Consider the following 17729-nt stretch of genomic DNA (forward strand, 5'->3'; position numbering starts at 1 on the left):
AACACAAAATCTATGGGGTTACCCACAAAAATGGCCCCACCCTATGTGTCAGGGATCCAAGGTTCCCAGTCATAGCCACGACCTTAACATAGTAGTCTGCCTTAGCTGAGTAGTCAAGTGTCTTTGTAGCTTGGTGACCCAAACTGTTAAGTCCCCAGTATGGTTTTCAGCAATCTCTGCTCTCTCAGTTCAGGAAATAAATGACTTTAGGAATCAGTGGAAGGGGAGGGGGGCAGGGGGTGGGGGTGAAAGAGTGACGGGCACTGAGGGGGGCACTTGACGGGATGAGCACTGGGTGTTATTCTGTATGTTGGCAAATTGAACACCAATAAAAAATTAAAAAAAAAAAAAAAGAATCACCAAAGAGGCCCTATGACCTTCACACTTAGTTTTAAATTGTTTGTTAAGGGGGATCCCTGGGTGGCTCAGCGGTTTAGCGCCTGCTTTGGGCCCAGGGCGTGATCCTGAAGACCTGGGATCAAGTCCCACGTCAGGGTCCCAGCATGGAGCCTGCTTCTCCCTCCTCCTGTGTCTCTGCCTCTCTCTCTCTATGTCTATCATAAATAAATAAATAAATAAATAAATAAATAAATAAATAAATAAATAAAATAAATCTTTTAAAAAAATTGTTAAATGTCCTCAACATTCCATTATCCCTCTGTAGTTGGGACATCAATGCAACTTACTAACAGCCAGCCAGTTTCAGTATGCTTTGTAGGCCCACCACCAGGCACTTTTCAAAAGCCTGAATTATTGCACCATTGAAGGTGCTCACCTCCACAAGAACATTTTCCCAAATCACCACTGGAGGAAATTTTAGCAGTTTGGCTGCAATCTTGTATACACACTCTTTGCCTCATATACCACCTAGAATAGGGCTGTCTTTGCCAGTTGGTGAATGATCCAATCCCCAGGCTTCACAGCTGGTGCCTTACAGCATTACTTCAGGTGCTTGAGTAGGTAGGCACCAAGATAATATTAGGAGGGTAAGGGGTTTATTGGAGGTTTGATATCTATGAAATTTAAAGTGAATGAAGCAGGGGTAGGCAGGAAAGCCTTCAAGAAACAATATAGATCTGAAAGTCTTAATCAGCCCAATGGGGTTGCAGCAGGATAAAACTGCTATTGGATCTCTTGCTTCCTACTTTACAATATGTCTGTTTGAATATGGAAACAATGTTTTAAATTCGTTACTGCGCGGGGGGGGGGGGGGGGAATGAGTAACAGCATGTCCTGTGGTAAATGGACAAAATGCTATAACAGTGAATGCATCGATTTTATAAAATTGGATTGAAGCAAGCTCCTACCAAACACTTTTTCAATTTCTTGTCAATTTTCTCTTCCCTCTGGAGGTAACAATATTTTGGAGATCCCAGAATCCCATAAATCTGTGGATAGAGACTGATGAGATGTATATTTGTATATTTGTTTGTTTTTACTACATCACAAGCTATGAAGGGAAATCATCAAGAGAGGACATTCAGATGCAGCTACAAAGGTAATACAGTACAAGCAGAAACTCAGGCTAACATCAGGCATTCTATGAGAACACGTCACTAGTAACATAAGAAAGATAATCTAGGGCAGCCTGGATGGCTCAGCGGTTTAGCACCACCTTCAGCCCAGGGCGTAATCCTGGAGACCGGAGATCGAGTCCCAAGTAGGGCTCCCTGCATGGAGCCCTCTACCTTTTTCTCTCAATCTCTCTTGAATAAAAATAAATAAAATCTTAAAAAAAAAAAAAAAAAGACAATCCAGGGTCAGTACCTTTTACAATTTTGGGATTATTTGTCAAAAGACATTTTCAGGGACACCAGAGTGGCTCAGTGGTTGAATGTCTGCCTTCAACTCAGGGCGTGATCCCGAAGTCCTGGAATTGAGTCCCATATCGGGATCCCTGCATGGAGCCCACTTCACTTCTGCCTCTCTCTCTGCCTCTCTCTGTGTCTCTTATGAATAAGTAAATAAAATCTGTAAAAAAAAAAAAGACATTTTCAATGAAGAAAGTGAGATTTTTACCATTAAATCTATAAGTTTTATCACATGTAAAAGTAAAAGTCTCATATGGTTCATGATCCTCAAGACTAACTTTCTTCATATACCCTCAAAAATCACTTTTCATTGAAACAAAGCTATTATTTTCTTTTTTTTTTTCAAAGCTATTATTTTCAACAAAAATATTCACAGCCTGTCATTTTTGACATCCTGTAAAGCATGCTAAGTAAAGAGGCAAATTTTTTCAGATGAAATGTTCTCAGTAAATGATTCAGGATTAGTTAATAACTTCAGGAGATAAGCACTCCTACAGCTTCATATGGGATACCCATTTATTCATTTTTTTCAGTTGCTACTCTGTTCACTTAAAATCACATATCTTGTTGACAATATTTTTGTTTGCCCTTGGCAAATAAAGATGACTTCACAAATATTCTCATGGCAAACAACAATAAAGAAAAATCAGTGAAAGGTAGATCAATAATTTGTCTTCAACATAGTAGTATTACGTTTGTTTGAATACGTATTTTGAGCATATCAAAGAATGTCTTTTGATGGTACAGTTCAGAAAGGTCCATTGTTTCAGCTTGGATACCAATTTTTGAAGCAAAACCTTTTGACCAAATTTACAGTACCTAATTTACGGTACCAATTCACTAAATTTTCTCCTATGTAGTAGTTTCATTGCCAACAAGAATTCTGAAACTGATTTTAAATTGTTTTTCTTTAATTTTTTAGTGATTTTTAAAATATAATTCATGTTAGTTTTTAAAAGCCACTGAAAGATGGGTGGTTTTATGCAGTCAGAATTTATCCCTGTAAGTCATATTAAGGTTCAAGCTATTTTGTATCTCCATAATAATAAGACTCATGCTTAAAGATGCATCCATGAGAGAGACATATACTGCTCACCAAATATACGTGTGCTCCTCCACATTTCCTGATATACTTGCAGTTAGTTAAGTCTGTGTGACTAGTTTTGGGCTGGGATCAAGGGAGAAATAGCCATTGTATTGCTAAGCCCCTAAGATTTGAGTTTATTTGCTACCACACATAATCTTATATCTGAGTATATTCTACATTTTGTTTTTTATTATTAACTGCTGCTTCTTACTGCTGCTGACTCACTACTATGATTGGAGTAATGCTAACTCTTTTTTTCTGCTAAGAGGGAGTCTTTAAGGAAAATGCCACTTGCTCACAAGCTTTGATCACTTTCATTACTTTCTTTGAGTATGAACAGTTTACATATTCATAGGTTTTAAGCATAATCATCAAAATTTTCATTTGCCACCACCAATGGGTGGCCCTAATTGAAAATACAGTTTTAGATATTACATCTTTAGAAAGACAAAGAGGCATTATAGTCATTTTAAAGCATATATATATTTTTAAGATTTTATTTATTTATTCATGAGAGACACACAGAGAGAGGGGCAGAGACACAGGCAGAGGGAGAAGCAGGCTCCATGCGGGGAGCTTGATGCAAGACTTGATCCCGGGTCCCCAGTATCACACCCTGGGCTGAAGGCGGTGCTAAACCACTGAGCCCCCTGGGCTGCCCTTTAAAGCAGAATTTCAGATATATTTGTATTCCAAGGAAATTCACTGCCATGGGAAGTAACATTAACTGGAATTTTATATTTGTAAACCAAAGACTTGATTATGGGAAATTGTGTTAGGAAGTTGAGCTGATTTGTGAGAAAATTATTTTCTGTAACTAAAATCATAAATAAATTCACAAATACATGTAGGCATATGAAAAGAGGCCACCTTTTCTTCAAAATACTTAATGCGTGGGACCCCTGGATGTCTCAGTCTGTTAAGCATCCAATTCTTGATTTTGGCTCAGGTATGATCTCAGGGTGATGGGACTGAGCCCTGCATCAGTCTCCAGGCTTGGCATGGAGTCTGCTTCTCCCTCTCCCTCTGCTCCTCCATGTGGTCTGCTCTCTCTCTCTCTCTCAAATAAATAAATAAGATATTTTTTAAAAAACTTAATGTGGAAAGCTGACTGAGAAATCACATGGTCCAATCCACTGTTTTGGAGGCAAGTCAGAGGGTGGATAACAGGGAGGAGGTGGGTTTACAGCCATAATGCACCCAACTAGGAGAAGGGGAGGACCAAATAAACCAGACTTCTTCAATGACACAAAAGTCCAAATTTCCAGTAATTTCTGCTATATAAAAATATTAAAATGTACAAAAATTGAACACATGCAAAACAAAATTGGTAAAACACACACATGTAAAAACATAAAACAAAGACAACTGCTGATTTTTCTTATAGATTTATGAGACAAAATGTTTTAATAAAAAACATTTACAATTTCTCTCTATAAAACTTATGTAAATTTAATGCTTCAGAAAGACAGAACATATTATTTGGTTTCAAGTAACTCCAACACACTGATATATATAATTTTAGGGATAAAATTACCCCAGTCTGAGAAGCATCACTCCAGTTTCCCTAAAGATTATCTTTGTTATTATGCACTTGAACACTTTGAGTCTTGACTGATTGTATAGATTTCTCATAACGATACTTTCACTTAGTGATATTTTGTTTGTATGCCATTAATTTACACTAAGGGCTGTCTTAGTTCTGGTTGTTTTAACAGAATACCATAGATTGGGTGACTTAAACAACAGAAATTGATTTCTCAGTTCTAGAGGCTGAGAAATCCAAGATTCAGGTTCCAGCAAACTCAGTGTGTAGTGAGAATCCTTTTCCCAGTTGGCAGATAGCCATCTTCTTGCTGTATCCTCACTTGGCTGATAGAGTTCTCTGGTCTCTTCTTATGAGGGCACAATTCTCGTTGTGAGGAGCCTACCCATATGATCTCATCTCAATTACCTCCACAAAGCCTCACCTCCTAATATCATCAACATATGAATTTGGGGAGATACAACCATTCATTTTATGTTACAAGAGGTAACATAAAAACCTTGATATGTAACTTTTATGTATGAGTTACATATGAGCTCTTTTAGATTGAGACCATCTTTTATAATTTCATATAATGTCCCCTTTATGTAGTTCCATTAAATAATTTTTTTTATATCTCAGCTTGGGAGGTGCATGTAACAGCTTTTCCCCACAAACCTGCTTTGTTTCTTAAATTAATAACACTGAAGCTTTTAATTTGATCATTGGGGAGCCATCCGCCAAGATAACCCAAATGATCTCCATCTCCTAATACATTCTTATGTAGTTGCATCCCACAATGCACTAGGATTTGTCTGTGTTACCAAAAGAATACCATAGAAGTAATAGTATGTCATTTCCTTTTTTTATTTTTTTTATTTTTATTTTATTTTATTTATGATAGGCACACAGTGTGAGAGAGAGAGAGGCAGAGACACAGGCAGAGGGAAAAGCAGGCTCCATGCACCGGGAGCCTGACGTGGGACTCGATCCCGGGTCTCCAGGATCACGCCCTGGGCCAAAGGCAGGCGCTAAACCACCGCGCCACCCAGAGATCCCTAGTATGTCATTTCCAAGACTAAATCATTAAAGGCAATATGGTTCCTGCCTTCTTTCTTAAATCACCCACTCTGGAAAATCCAGTGCCACATTGTAAGGGCACCTAGGCAGCCCTACAGAGAGAGATGTGGTGAAGAATTAATGGCTTCTGCCAACAGCCATTAAGGAACTAAGGCCATCAGTCTCAGCCAACACCCAAGTGATGACCTATCTTGGAAATAGATCTTGTAACCGCAGTCAAGCCTTCAAACAATTGCAGCCCCATCTGTCATTTCAACTTCAACCTCATGAAAAATCCTGAGTCAGAACCCTCCAACTATACTACTCCTGGATTTCCGACCCGCAGAGATAACAAAATTCTTTTTAAGCAGATAAGTTTCGGGGCACCTGGGTGGCTCAGTGGTTGAGCATCTGTCTTCAGCACAGGGTCCCGGGATCGAGTCCCGCATTGGGCTCCCTGCATGGAGTCGGCTTCTCCCTCTGCCTGTGTCTCTGCCTCTCTCTGTGTGTCTCTCATGAATAAATAACATCTTTTTTTTAAAAAAAGCAGGTAAGGGTTGAGGTAATTTGTTATACAATAATGGTTTATCAATCTGCTTCTCTTTTTATTTTGACTGTTAGGAAAATATGAGGCTCACGTCTAAAATTTCTACAGGACTCTCAACATATTTTTTCATTCTAATATTATTTCCTTATTTTCATTTTTCACTTATTTCAATTTCTTCTTCTATTTATTTAATTGTATTACAATATATGCTATAAGCCACTTCAAATAAGTTTTTTAGGAATTAGCCAGAGTATTTTTATTTAATTTATTTACTTATTTTTAAATATTTTATTTATTTATTTATTCATGAGAGACACAAAGAAAGTGGCAGAGACATAGACAGAGGGAGAAGCAGGTTCCCTGCGGGGAATCTGATGTGGGACTCGTTCCCAGGACCTCAGGATCATGACCTGAGCCAAAGGCAGACGCTCAACCAGTCAGCCACCCAGGCACCCCAGGGCAGATTATTTTAAATGACAAAATGAAGAATTATAACCAGAGGAAGGTAACAGAATAAGGCAAAAAAGTAAATAAAATAAAATAAAATAAAATAAAATAAAATAAACATTGTAGCTAGACCCAAGCTTGAAGCTTTTTCAACATGGAAGCAACAAAGTTATTATCTGAGTCTTTCTTAAAGGATTTGAACATAAGTTCTAGGAAAAAAAAATTTAACGAAATTGTGTTATTTGAAATTAAGATTATACTTTTATCCTCTTTATAATGATTCTAAATAATAGTCTATAATACCTTTATAGGTATTTATAGGTATTTTCACCAGTCTGCTAAAAAAAAAAAATGAGAGCAATGCAGCCAATTTTCCATTAAATTAAATTTATTTAATTTAAATTTGCTTATGAAAAAAAAATTTGCTTATGGTGATGACAAGACATACAAAGGGCTGACAGGCACATAAAAAGATGCTCAACATCACTCATCATCAGTTAAATACAAATCAAAACTACAGCGAGATATTACCTTACACATATCAGAATGGCTAAAATTAACAACACATGAAACAGGTGTTGATGAGGATTCAGAGAAAGAGGAACCCTCTTACACTGTTGGTAGGAATGCAAACTGGCACAGCCACTCTGGAAAACAGTGTGGAGGTTCTTCAAAAAGTTAAAAATGGAACTACTCTACAATCCAGCAATTGCATTGCTAGGTATTTACCCAAAGAATACAAAAGTACTATTCAAAGGGGGACATGCACTCCAATGTTTATAGCAGCACCACCAACAATAGCCAAATTACGGAAAGAGCCCAAATGTCTATCGACTGATGAATGATAAAGAAGAGGGGGTTTGTACATATATACAATGGAACAGTACTTGGCTATAAACAAACAATGAAATCTTGCCATTTACAGTCGTGGATAGAGCTAGAGAGTATTATGCTAAGCGAAATAAGTCAGCTAGAGAAAGAAAAATACTATATGATTTCACTCATATGTGGAATTTAAGAAACAAAATAGATAAACATAGGGAAAGAGAGAGAGCAAACCAGAAAACAGACTCTTAACTGATGGTTACTAGAGGGTAGGTGGGTAGGAGGATGGGTTAAATGGGTGATTGGGATTAAGGAAGGCATTTGTGATGATTACTGAGTATTGCCTGTAAATGATAAATCACTAAGGTTTTGTGTGTGTGTGTGTGTGTGTGTGTGTGTGTGTGTGTGTGTGTTTTAGATTTTATTTATTTATTCATGAGAGACGCAGGGAGAGAGAGGCAGAGACGCAAGCAGAAGGAGAGGCATGCTCCCTGCAGGGAGCCGGACACGGGACTGATCCCAGGTCTCTAGGATCAGGCCCCTGGCGGAAGGTGGCGCTAAACCGCTGAGCCACCCCGGCTGCCCAATAAATCACTAAGTTCTACACATGAAACTAGTATTACACTGTTGGTTAACGAAGCGGAATTTATGTAAAAATTTTGGGGAAAATAAATAAATGTGCTTATGTTGAGATTATGTTCTTTCTAATCTTGATGCATCTTCTTGTAAAATATAATAATGATAGTGTATTGTGGTGTAGGGTTTTTTTTTTTAAGGTTCTTAATTGTACCATTTTCTTATTTCTCTTAGTAGTTATATGTTTTTGTTTGGTTTTGTCGTATTAAATGTTCCCAGTGCATGAAACCACTCTGCTGGAGCCTGGGTTCTTAGAGAAGTGTTGAGGACTGGTGAGGGAGTAGGCAAAGCAGTGTAGAAATCTCAAGGCTGGGCAGCCCTGGTGGCCCAGCGGTTTGGCACCGCCTTCAGCCCAGGGTGTGATGCTGGTGACCGAGGATCGAGTCCCACGTCGGGCTCCCTGCATGGAGCCTGCTTCTCCCTCTGCCTCTCTCTGTGTGTGCCTCTCTGAATAAATAAAATAAAATATTAAGAGAAGAAAGGAAATGTCAAGGCTGGGGAATGTCTGAGGGGGAAAAACATACCTATTTTCAATACATCCTTTGTATTCATAATACTAACAACAGAAGCCAAAGCTTAACCAACTTGCATCTCAGGGCTTCTCCTCCCCAACCTGGTTGAGTTTTAGTGTTCCAAAGCAGTAGACAGGTTCCTTACCTTTGGATCCTTTTGCTCACTTAACATGATCTATAGTCTGAAGAGGATCTCCAGATAATATATATACTATGTTTTAAATGTGTAGAGTTATAATAGATGGAGAGAGGCATAATTAATCAAATTCCATTAAAAGTGGCAGGTTTTACTTATTGCGTCATCTTTTAATTACTAGATACAAAAATATCATTACTATGAGAGGAACATCTCATAACTGTTTTAATGTTTTTAAAAAGGGGCCCTTGAAATACTTGGAAACCACTGGTGCTAAATAAATGGTTTTGGATAGATTATAGGAGGCATCAAGAAGAAAATAGAAAAGAGAGAGTGAAGGGCTTGAATCTTCATTCCCATAATACAAGCTCCTGGGAAAGGTTCTTAATGGTGATAGACTCTCAATATGACACATAGTTCTTTATTTTCTTTATAAGGTCAAGTGGTTCCATGCTGCTATCTCTAAATGAAGTAAAATTGCCTCACTTAAAGGTGAAATTCTTTCTGTTCTCAGATAATCTGAAGAATGTGTTCATTAAGTCTAATATCCTATTTATGAGCCGATAATAAGACCAATTTTCATAAACCACTCCAGAAAATCAGTAATTACTTCATAAAAAAGAGCTCCAGTTTCCACAAGTAATGCAAGTAGATGGTTACAGCCTGCAACTTATTGGTGAGGAGTCAGGATAGTCTGCATCTCCTGGGGTGTTTTGAATGTTTCAACATGCCTCCAGGACTGTCCTGTGCCTTCCATCCCATTTCATCTCACTGGGGCATTAGGCTCTCTGTGACAAACTGCAAGTGTGAACTCACATCTTTCCCAATACTGCATATTGTACCACTTTACTAACAGAAACACATGTTCAAACTTAATCCAACCAGCTTGTTAAATCATGAGAGGATGTCTGAAACTCTTCTGCTACCTTTTAGTGGAGGGACCTAAGAGGGGAATGGCAACCAGTTAATGTTCCTTATTTCCCCAAGAGCTCTTCCAGTTTAAGAATTGTTTTCTAATCAAGGTTTGCACTCCTTTTGAATCTGGAAAATAAATAAAGCTCAGTAAATTGTAGGAAAAATCACTCCATCTTAAAGATGGAAAGGACCAAAAAAAAAAAAAAAAAAGTCTAAACTAATTGCTTGAATTTCTAAAAGAGAAATGTGGGGCCCAGAGAAGCCTATGTATCTTAACTAATGTCATACTACCACTCACAACACTTAAAATTCCAGATCTCCTGGCCCCAACTTAAGAGTTTCTCCTGTGTAGGAATCAATTATGTTAATGGTACAACTGAAGAGAGAATTGGGAAAAAGAAGGAAGATGAAATATTCTAATAAAGCATTGCCATTCAAATTTGGTAGCTCTCAGAGGAAATTCTGAAAGGTCCTAAGCCTGGAAGGGCAGGAAGTCCTCCTTCCGGAGTCTCTTCCATCACAGCAAGTGCTGGATTCAAAAACAACTTAATTTTACACTTGCCTTGAAAGTCTAGTAATGATGTCACAGCAGACCTACCCAGCCAACATTTCCTTCAGTGCCACAAGTTTTCTAAAAGTGAGATAAAAACCAAAACAGTATTTTCCTTTGCACAGAATGAAACAAGAAAGGAGAAGGGATGGAGAGAGAAATAGAAAATGGCAGTCCAATAGGTATATGACAACTAAAGTCAGGGAATAAATTAAATGGTATTTTCTGATCTTAATTTACTTAAGATTTTTTTAAATTACCAAAAAATTATATGATGTACCCAATTTTTAAACAATTAGAATGATCAGGGCACATAGGTGGCTCAGTCAGTTCAGCATCAGACTCTCAATATCTGCTCAGGTTATGATCTCAGGGTTGTGAGATTGAGCCCTGCTTTGGGCTCTGCACTGAGCATGGACCCTACCTGGGATTCTCTCCTCCCTCTTCCCCTTCCAGCTCATTCTTTCTCTCTCTCTTTCTCTCCAAGCAAGCAAAAACATTAAAAATGATCATTAGGAAAACATTAACAAACTTTGAGCAAAGTACAGGAACCCAGGGGACAGCAACACAGGACAGACAGTTACTCCATATTGCATCAAATTCCATTATATTACTTTAGAATGTTCTTAATTTTTAAAGCTGTATTAGTTTTTTCCATACCCATCATCCCTTGAATTTTATATCGAGTACTTTCACTGACTTAGCTTTATTTTTTTTAAATATTTTATTTATTTAATCATGAGGGACACACAGAGAGAGAGAGGCAGAGACACAGGCAGAGGGAGAACCAGGCTCCATACAGGGAACATTTAACCGCTGAGCCACCCAAGCATCCTCTGACTTAGCTTTAATACATAGACTCTCATCTGAAAAATCTTCATCACACACTATTAAATAACACTATCACTTATGACACTTTCCTACTTTTTTTCAAATTTTAATTGTGGCTTAAATTTTTAAATGAATTATGAACGGCAATACTTCTCAAAAACCAACAGGGAATCATTGATTAAAAATAACATTACAAAAAAAAATAACATTACAAACAAGATATACAAAGGCCAACATGAAAAGATGTTCAACATCACTAGTCTTTAGATAAATGCAAATTAAAACCACAATGAGATATCACCTCACATCTGTTAGAATGACCATCATCAAAAAGACAAGAAACAACAAGTGTTGGTGTGGATATGGAGAAAAGGGAACCCTTGTGCACTCTTGGTGGGATTGTAATTGGTGCAGCCACAATGGAAAACAGTATAGAGGATATTTAAAAAAAATTAAAAGTAGACTATCATATGAGCCAGCCATTCCACTTCTGGGAATATATCCACAGAAAACAGAAACACTAACTCAAAGAGATAGCTGCACCCTCATGTTCATAGCAATAACATTTACAATAGCCAAGACTGGAAATAACCTAAGTGTCCACTGATGGATTAGTGAAAAAGTTGTACACACACACACACACACACACACACACAGTGGAATACTATTCAGCCATAAAAAATAATGAGGAAATCCTACTACTGGGGACATGGATGGAACTTGAAGGCATCATTGTAAGTGAAATAAATCAGATTAGAGAAAGATAAATACTGTATAATCTCACTTATCTGTGGAATCTAAAAAAAAAAAAAAGAAATTCATAGAAAAAAATCAGACTTATGATTCCCAGAGGCAGAGTAGGGGATGGGGAATGAAATACAGTGGTCAAAAGGTACACACTTGCGGTTATATGATAAGTAAATACCAGGGATATAACATACAACACAATGAGTATAGCTAATGCTAATGTACAATATGTAGAAGTTGTTAGAAGAATAATCCTAATAGTTCTCACCAAAAGGAAAACATTTCTCCTTTTTTTCTTTTGCTTTTATTGCATCTATATGGGAAGATGGATGTTAGCTGAACCAATGGTAATAATTCCACAATATATGTAAATCAAACCATCTTGTTGTATGCCTTAAACTTATACAATGATATATGTCAATTATTTTTCAACAAAACTAGAAAAAATTTCATCAATTTTATTACACTAGGTGGCAGCAAATAATTAGCAGGTCCAAATAAAACATTTGAGTATCACATAAATATTGAAGCACTGAAGTAAATAAATAATGGTAATATTTGAGAAAGAAAAATAAAACTTCTACCTGACTCCTGAACAATCTTTAAGATTTACCATTTATTTATTCCTTTACTCAATGAATATTTTGGGGCAGCCCGGGTGGCTCAGCAGTTTAGCGCCGTCTTCAGCCCAGGGTGTGATCCTGGAGACCAGGGATCAAGTCCTGGGTCGGGCTCCCTGCATGGAGCCTGCTTCTCCCTCTGCCTGTGTCTCTGCCTCTCTCTCTCTCTCTCTCTCTCTCTCTCTGTCTCATGAATAAATAAATACAATCTTTAAAACACATACACAAATATTTTGACTATTACAAAGATCAATAAGAATACTTAATGCTGATTTTATAATCTTCAAAAAGCACATGAGGACTTAATTTGTCACCCTTGTACAGGCAAAAACAATGTTTTGGTCTTTGAATACTCCCTATTTACTATATAACTGATATATAGTAGGTCCTCAGATTGCACATTCAGTTACTTGTTAATTTGCAAGCACAACACAAGAGTTCATACTTCTGTAGTTTGCATATGATGTTCTATATCTGGAATTATTTCTAACTCCCCACACACATACCCCTCTGTCACGTCTTTCAAGTGCTTTCTCTTTGCCAAGATTCCATGTCCATCATAAGCAAAGCAGACCTCCGTCTTCTATGTTGTCACAGAATTCTGAGAATGCTTGTAATAGTGGAGACTTCTGTGTTATTTATATCTGACTGTCCCCTTCACTAGCATATGAACAATGCTTTTATATAGCCATGATCCAGCACAGTTTCATTCATAGAGTACATCTTCTATAAAGTTTTGTTAAGAGATTTAGGTGTGTTACAGGAAATAAAGCTTCTATGTAAGAGATTATAACTTACAAATGTAGGTACCAATATTTTATAATGTGATGTGGCAACATATGGATAAGACTTGTGATATTGGCCAGTAAGCCAGAAGTACCTCTAAGACAGATTCAAGGTTCATAATAACAAATTGTTTTATGATATTATATCAAAGAGAAATATGAGGTTAAGGAGGAGAAGCAGAAATGGAGAAGAAGGATGAGAATAAGAGGAAAAGAAAGAAGAGAATAAAGGGAAGCAAAAGGAGAAGAAGAGGGAAACAGGCACAGAACACTGTGTCTGACACTATTCTAATGATCTAATTTTTTTAATTTTTATTTATTCATGATAGTCACAGAGAAAGAGAGAGAGAGAGAGAGAGAGAGAGGCAGAGACATAGGCACAAGGAGAAGCAGGCTCCATGCACCGGGAGCCCAACGTGGGATTCGATCCCCGGTCTCCAGGATCGCACCCTGGGCCAAAGGCAGGCGCTAAACCGCTGCGCCACCCAGGGATCCCTAATGATCTAATTTGATTAAATCTTTGTAATACCCCTAAGACAGATAATATTAATATTCTCATTTTACAAAAGAGGCTCTTAAAATTTGGGAATCTTAAAAAAAAAATTTGGGAATCTTACTCAAACTCATTGATGGTAAGTGATGGGGTCTCCAATGATTCCACTGACCTTTAGCTTTGTCTGGAAACCACTGTCCTATTAATTCAACATGATCTACTATGCAAATAATAGGTAGGTTTTCTTAACACAACCATATAACTTCTTGGCTTTTCCATAATACAGCTTTAGGAAGAGGGGAATCGAAGCAAAACAGTGTAATATTACCATTGAGTACTTCCAATTTACGTTATAATAAAAATTTTTGCCAAAGATGGTGTGGATTATGGAATTTGAGTGCAGTGATAGTTGATGAAATCATGAGCAAAACAGACCAAAAAATTCTAGAATATATTCATAGATCTCTTTCTCTTATAGGATATTCAATCTTTTCCTCCAACTTTACTTTTCTTGATTCCTGTAGAAGATATTTGCCATTCTTTTGCTTCCTCTCCCCTTCACTTCACTCCCAGAGCCCATATCCCTTTCCATTTCTTTAGCTTTTTGTTAATTATCCTGAATCCAAAAAAAAAAAAAAAGGAAAGAAAGAAACTCAAAGGAATTAGAGACAATGTAGTTTTCCAAACACCAAATAGAAAGCAGCAGAAAGAGAAATCAAGGAATTGATTCCCTTTACAATGGCACCAAAAAACATAAGATCCCTGGGAATAAACCTAGCCAAAGAGGTAAAAGATCTGTATTCTGAAAACTATAAAACACTAATGAAAGAAATTGAAGAGGACAGAAAGAAATAGAAAAGCATTCCGTGCTCATGGATTGGAAGAACAAATATTGTTCAAATGTCTATACTACCTGAAGCAATCTACACATTTAATGCAATCCCTATCAAAATACCACCAGCATTTTTTCACAGAGCTAGAACAAACGATCCTAAAATTTGTATGGAATCACAAAAGACTGTGAATAGCCAAAGTAATCTTGAAAAAGAAAAGCAAAGCTGGGTGCATCACAATCACAGACTTTAAGCTATATTACAAAGCTGCAGTGACCAAGGCAGTATGATACTGCCACAAAAACAGACACATAGATCAATGGAATAGAGCAGAAAACCCAGAAATGGACTGATGGCTATATAGTCAACTAATCTTTACAAAGCAGGAAAGAATATCCAATAGAAAAAAAGACAGTCTCTTCAACAAATGGTGTTGGGAAGGCTGGACAGCAACACGCAGAAGAATGAAACTGGACCACTTTCTTACACCGTACACAAAAATATATTCAAAATAGATTAAAGACCTATATGTGAGACAGAAAACCATTAAAATCCTAGAAGAGAACACATACAAGTAAACTCTTTGATACCAGCTGTAGAAACTTCTTACTAGATAGGTCTCCTGAGGCAAGGATAAACTATTGGTACTTCATCCAGATAAAAAGCTTCCATTCAGCAAAGGAAAACAACAAAACTAAAAGGCAATCTATGGGAGGGGAGAAGACATAAGACACATGCAAATGACATACTTGCAAATGACATATCCAATAAAGGGTTAGGTATCCAAAATCCATAAATAATTTATCAAATTCAACACCCAAAAAACAAATTATCCAATTCAAAAATGGGCAGAGACATGAATAGACATTCTTCTAAAGAAGACATCGAGATGGCCTACAGATACATGAAAAGATGCTCAACATCACTCATCATCAGGGAAATACAAATCAAGACTACAATGAGATATCACCTCACACTTGTAAGAATGGCTAAAATGAACAAGACAGGAGGGCTGCCTGGGTGGATCAATAAGTTGAGCCTCAGACTCCTGATTTCAGCTCAGGTCCTGGGATTGAGCCCTGCCTAGCGGTCCATGGTCAGTGTGGAATCTGCTTGAGATTCTCTCTTTCCCCCTTCCTTTGTCCCACTCCCATTCCCTCTCAAATGAATAAATAAAATATTTTAAATAAATAAATAAATAAATAAATAAATAAATAAATAAGTAAAATTAACAACACAAGAAACAACAGGTATTGGCAGGGATGCAGAGAAAGGGGGAACCCTGTTACACTGTTCAGTGGGAATGCAAACTGGAGCAACCACTCTGAAAAACAGTATGGAGATCCCTCAAAAAGTTAAAAATAGTATTACCCTACAACCCAGCAATTGCACTGCTAGGTATTTACTCAAAGGATACAAAAATACTAATTTGAACAGATACATGCACCTCAATATTTATAGCAGCATTATCGACATCAACAATAGCCAAATTATGGAAATAGTCCAAATGTCCATCAACCGATGAATAGACCACACACACACACACACACACACACACACACACACACTGGAATATTACTCAGTTATAAAAAAGAATGAAACCTTGGCATTTGTAATGACATGGATGGAGCTAGAGAGTATTATGCTAAGTGAAATAAGTCAGTCAGAGAAAACTGAGTACCATTTGTGTGGAATTTAAGAGACAAAACAAATGAGAAAAAGGAGAAAAAGAGAAAGAGAAAAACCAAGAAACAGATTCTTATTTATAGAGAACAAATTGATGCTTACCAGAGGGGAGGTGGGTAGGGGGTTGGGCTAAATGGGTGATGCACTTGCCATGATGAGCACTGGGTGATATATGTAAGTGTTGAATAGGTAAATTCTGCACCTGAAACTAATATTACACTGCATGTTACTAGTTGGAGTTTAAACAGAAACTTAGGGGACAGAAGAGACCCTGAAGTGAGGAAAAGAAATTTAAAATAAACAAATACAAATTACTAACGTGTTGTGAAATTATAGAAGATAAGCATTCATGAAACAAGAACAAGATGCTATAAAAGAAACATTTAGAGGCAAGATATGTTTACTATTGCTAAATGACAAATTACTCCAAAACTTAGTAACTTGCAACAAACATTTACTATCTCACACAATTTTTGTGGGTCAAAAATCTGGGAGCAATTTAGCTGGATGGTTCTGGTTCAGGGTCTCTCATGAGATTGCAGTCAAGCTGTCAGCTGGGATTGCAATTCTCTGAGAACTTGACAGGGATAAGAGGATCCTCCTTAAGATGGTTCACTATACTACTGCTATTGGTAGGAGACCTCAGTTCCTCACTACATGGAACTTTCCATAACATCATGTGTGTTCTTACAACGTGGCAACTGGATTCTCCCAGAGCAAGGAATCCAGAGAAAGAACAATAAGAAAGCCATAGTGTCCTTATGACTTGGTATCCAAAAGTCACACACTATAACTTGCACTTTTTTTCTATTCATTAAAAGGAAGCCACCAAGTCCAGTCATACTCACAGGTAGTGTTATTTGGTTCTACTTTCTAATGGAAGCATCAAGAATTTGTGGACATACTTTAAATCACCACAAAAGAATAGCTGAAGAATAGCTCCAGGATATTAAATATGATCAAAGTATGACCATCAAAATAAAAGTTCCATAGAAGCACTAAAAAGTAAAGTTGAGAAAAGTTGACAAAAATCAGAGATGATTACTATATGAAAAATGGTAAGAAAAATAGACCTTTAATCCAGAAGCTCAAATTCCCAAGTAGGTGGAATTTTAGAAAGAGAAAACAAAAGGGAAAATAATTAAAGACAAATTTTTCTCAGGCTCAAAGGATACAAATCTCCAACTTTGTAAAAGAACATCCCTACTGCCTAGTGCAAAGTATAAAAAAGGCCCAAACCAAAACATGACAATACTAGAAATAAAGAGGAGTTCCTAAAAGCTTCTAGAGTAGGTACTTTTTTTAATTACATGTTTCCAAGCACCACCCATCTGGTACTCAAATTCAATATGATTGCAGTGGAGAGTAAAAAATCTTTATATTTATTAAGTTTCCCAGGAATTTTTAAAGATTACCAAAGCTTAGAAATCATTGGCTTAAAGAGTTCTGAGAATGAGCTAAACATCTTCATATTTAAGTATTTCCTTTCTCTAAAATTGTTGGACATATTTTTCTATATTCTGCTATAAATGAATCCACTTTTTAAAATGTGTAGCTAGCAGATTTTTTCCTAATTTTATAGAATCATGGTGGAGGGAGGAGAAAATAATTTTTAAAGCACACCTTAAACTAAATTTTAGTTCCACGTAACATTCTTCTGAGATTTATATACAAGAAATGGTAA

At 37.0% G+C, this 17729-nt stretch overlaps 1 protein-coding gene across 4 annotated transcripts in view; it reads right to left on the reverse strand.

Annotated features, from left to right (window-relative positions):
* ZMAT3 (zinc finger matrin-type 3) overlaps window positions 1-12831 on the reverse strand; it is a 58598-nt gene extending 45767 nt beyond the window's left edge. For 2 of the 4 annotated variants that reach the window (XM_072807453.1, XM_072807454.1), the window contains exons 1-2: window positions 12755-12831; window positions 1768-1971 (exon numbers count right to left, since the gene is read on the reverse strand). The gene's annotated coding sequence lies outside the window, so the exon portion shown is untranslated. The remainder of the gene's footprint in view (window positions 1-1767; window positions 1972-12754) is intronic. The other 2 variants (XM_072807452.1, XM_072807456.1) reach the window with 2 other exon arrangements.
* Window positions 12832-17729: the final 4898 nt, after the last annotated feature.

This window comes from Canis lupus, chromosome 31, assembly GCF_048164855.1.
Source record: "Canis lupus baileyi chromosome 31, mCanLup2.hap1, whole genome shotgun sequence".
Classification (NCBI taxonomy): Eukaryota; Metazoa; Chordata; class Mammalia; order Carnivora; family Canidae; genus Canis; species Canis lupus.